The sequence below is a fragment of the Bison bison genome, unplaced genomic scaffold (genome assembly GCF_000754665.1).
Source record: "Bison bison bison isolate TAMUID 2011002044 unplaced genomic scaffold, Bison_UMD1.0 scf7180017864144, whole genome shotgun sequence".
Lineage (NCBI taxonomy): Eukaryota > Metazoa > Chordata > Mammalia > Artiodactyla > Bovidae > Bison > Bison bison.
The window spans coordinates 1,877,840-1,881,396 of record NW_011494716.1 but is presented as its reverse complement, the minus strand read 5'-3'; the positions used below and the strand labels follow the sequence as shown (position 1 = coordinate 1,881,396).

At 48.7% G+C, this 3,557-nt stretch overlaps 1 long non-coding RNA gene across 1 annotated transcript in view; it reads right to left on the bottom strand.

The window, feature by feature from the left end:
* LOC104988921 overlaps nucleotides 1-3,473 on the bottom strand; it is a 12,208-nt gene extending 8,735 nt beyond the window's left edge. The window contains exon 1 of the long non-coding RNA XR_825301.1: nucleotides 3,406-3,473. This is a non-coding gene — a long non-coding RNA (uncharacterized LOC104988921). The remainder of the gene's footprint in view (nucleotides 1-3,405) is intronic.
* Between the last annotated feature and the right edge of the window lie 84 nt (nucleotides 3,474-3,557).

The following is a 3,557-nucleotide window of genomic DNA, read 5'->3' as shown; positions in this document are numbered from 1 at the left end:
GGTAGCTCCTCCCAGCCGCAGCCCCTGACCTTGGACTCTGGGAAGCTCCTCTTGGCTGCTCCTGCGCTGTCGCAGCCTGGCACTCTCGGCCGCTGCCCCTGACCTTGGACGTGGGGTAGCTCCTCTGGGCCGCTGTCCCTCGGGCATGGGGTCCTCCCGGCTTCTGCCCCTGACCTCGGACGTGGGTTAGCTCCTTTCGGCTGCGCTTGTGCGCCATCGCAGCCGCCCGCGACGACGCACAAGTACTACATATAAAACATATAAATAACAAGGTCCTATGGTATAGCACCAGAGAAGGCAATGGCACCCCACTCCAGTACTCTTGCCTGGAAAATCCCATGGACGGAGGAGCCTGGTAGGCTGCAGTCCATGGGGTCGCTAAGGGTCAGACATGACTGAGCGACTTCATTTTCACTTTTCACTTTCATGCATTGGAAAAGGAAATGGCAACCCACTCGTTTTCTTGTCTGGAGAATCCCAGGGACAGGGGAGCCTGGTAGGCTGCCGTCTATGGGGTTGCACAGAGTCGGACACGACTGAAGCGACTTAGCAGCATGGTATAGCACAGGGAACTACATTCAATATCTTGTAGTAAACCATAATGGAAAAGAATATGAAAAAGAATATATTGTATAACTGAATCACTTCACTATACATCAGAAATGAAAACAACCTTGTAAATCAACTATACGTCAATTTTTTAAAAAAGTGGTGGGAATTCCCTGGTGGTTCAGTGGTTAGGATCAGTGCTTTCTCTGCCAGGGTCCCGGTTCAATCCCTGGTCAGGGAACTAAGATTCTGCAAGCCATTCGGAGTGGGAAAAAAAAGAAAGCAGGAACATCATCTGGGTAAATTAAAAATGACCAAAGACTTACATATTAACAATAAACTATATCTAAATCCCTAATTACCTGATTAAGAAAAAAAGAAAATAAAAATTATTCTTAAAAAAGTCACTGTAAATACTGAAAGTGAATACAGTAAGTCCCCTACATATGAAAATTCAAGTTTTGAACTTTCAAAGATGTCAACGTGTGTTTGCATGTTCAGTCATGTATGTCAGTTCACGTGTCTCGCAAACATTGTCACGTGACTGCATGCTCTACACGTGGCTGTGCTTTACTGTACAGTATAGAGCACAGTAGTACAGCAGCTTTATCTCAAGCCCAGGATGTCCAAAAGCAAGTGCAAAAGCAGCAGTGATGTAGCTGTTACTGCTAAGAAGCACCAAGTGATAACGATGGAAACAAAAGTGAAAATAATTGAGTGGAGCGACAGGAGGAAGAAGTAACTGAAGAACAGGAGAGGGTCATGATGCAGGAAATGGTATGGGGATTTTCTTATTTGAGGAAGCACTGTTCGGGTTTGAGGCACAGGAGCTGAACACAGAAAGGTACACAAAGGTTGCAGCAGTCATTCAGAATGCAATCCAGTGCTACCTGTCATCTATGATGACAAAAAAAGAGTTTCTACCCAGACATCACTGGATTGTTTTCTCAGGAGGGTAGATAGAATTGAATCCGGCAAGGAACCAGAACCTGTGCCATCTATGTCAGGAGTGAAACTGCAGCTTGTCCTCCATCTCCTATTGCTGATGACCCATCAGCTCTGCTATCTCCCACCCGCTTCCCTTCTCCAGTCAGTAACTCTTCTTGCCTGTTCACTTGATGCCGGCCCCTGTATGCCAGCTGTTAAATAGTATACTACAGTGCTTCCCTGGTGGCTCAGAGGTTAAAGCGTCTGCCCGCAATGCGGGAGACCTGGGTGCGATCCCTGGGTCGGGCAGATCCCTGGGTCAGGCAGATCCCCTGGAGAAGGAAATGGCAACCCACTCCAGTATTCTTGCCTGGAGAATCCCATGGATGGAGGAGCCTGGTGGGCTACAGCCCACGAGGTCACAAAGAGTCGGACACGACTGAGCGACTTCACTTTCACAGCGCTTTTCAAACTACTTATCCTGTAAGATTAAAAATGTGTTTTGTGTTTTTCATCTATTATTTGTATGAAAGTATTATAAACCTATTAGAGTACAGTATTATATAGCCAATCGTGTCAGTTGGGTACCTAGGCTAACTTCGTTGGACTTAAGGAAAAAACTGGACTTACAAACTCATTCTCAGAATGGAACTTGTTTGTATGTAGGGGACTTACTGTACTGAACCACTGCTCCCAGGGAAATGCAGGGTAAGATACCTGTCAGCTATTTGTCATAATATTTGCATCAACTAATTAACACATAACCATGTTTTGAGTATTTCTGTTTAAAAATACTTTAATATATATTTCACTCAATAACATTGAACTCAAGGCCAACATCACTATAACTCATGTCTGCACAGCTGACCTAACGTAAGTATTTTTTGTGTAAGATCTTCTGGTACTCAGAAAAACTGAATGCACCAGTGCTCGGGGGCCATTTTAAACAGCAGAACCAATCAAAAGCATAAAAATGTGAATATGGCATTAAATATGCCCTCTAGAACTTCCCTGGAGAAGTCAATGGCAACCCACTCCAGTACTCTTGCCTGGAGGGTCCCATGGACGGAGAAGCCTGGTAGGCTGCAGTCCATGGGGTCGCTAAGAGTCGGGTATGACTGAGTGACTTCACTTTCACTTTTCACTTTTCACTTCCATGCATTGAAGAAGGAAATGGCAACCCACTCCAGTGTTCTTGCCTGGAGAATCCCAGGGACAGCAGAGCCTGGTGGGCTGCCGTCTATGGGGTCGCACAGAGTCCGACATGACTGAATCGACTTAGCAGCAGCAGCAGCAGAACTTCCCTGGTGGTCCAGTGGTTGGGACTCCACGCTTCCAATGCAGGGGCACCAGTTGGATCCCTGGTCAGGGAACTAACATCCCACACGCCTCACAGGGCCACCAAAAAAAATAATAATAATAATAATTTAAAAAATGTCTACCAACACGCTGAACAATAACAAAACACTTAACGGTATGAGAGCTGAAAGGAGAAGACGGAGTGTTGTCGAAGCTCTGCTTCGAATCTCCATATCACGCAACCACCACCGTTCCCACCCGGGTTTGTCCACATAACGCCCATTGCCTACACAATAAATACTTGTGGAATAAAGGAACAAACGTGCCTGGAAAGGCAGGAGGTGCGTTTTGCTCTGGCAGATACGGGAGTAGGGGGGGTAGTGTAGGGGCGGGGACTGGTGCACCGGGAGGTAAACCTCCCGTGATTTTCCAGTCACCTCACCTGACAAAGTCACCTCATCTGACAACCCCTAGGTCCCGTTATGTGCCTCGCCTGGGCCGAAACGCTCGCGCTCGCCTGAGGCCCGCAGGGATAGTCACGTGCGACCGTGTGGCCACGCCCCCGAGCTGACCTCACGGCCCCGCCCCTCGCCGTGACGCCTCGGGCCTCGGCCCTGCTCCAAAGCCTACCCGCCTCCTTCGGACAGACGCCCGACTGCGAGCTGCGGAGGTGGTCGTTCTTGGTATTGCGGCTGCCGCCGGTGCCGCGGCGACGGTGAGTCGCCCCGACCATTCTAGACGGCTTCCCGTGGAGTCCCTCGGGAGCAGGGCTGGGCGCTCGC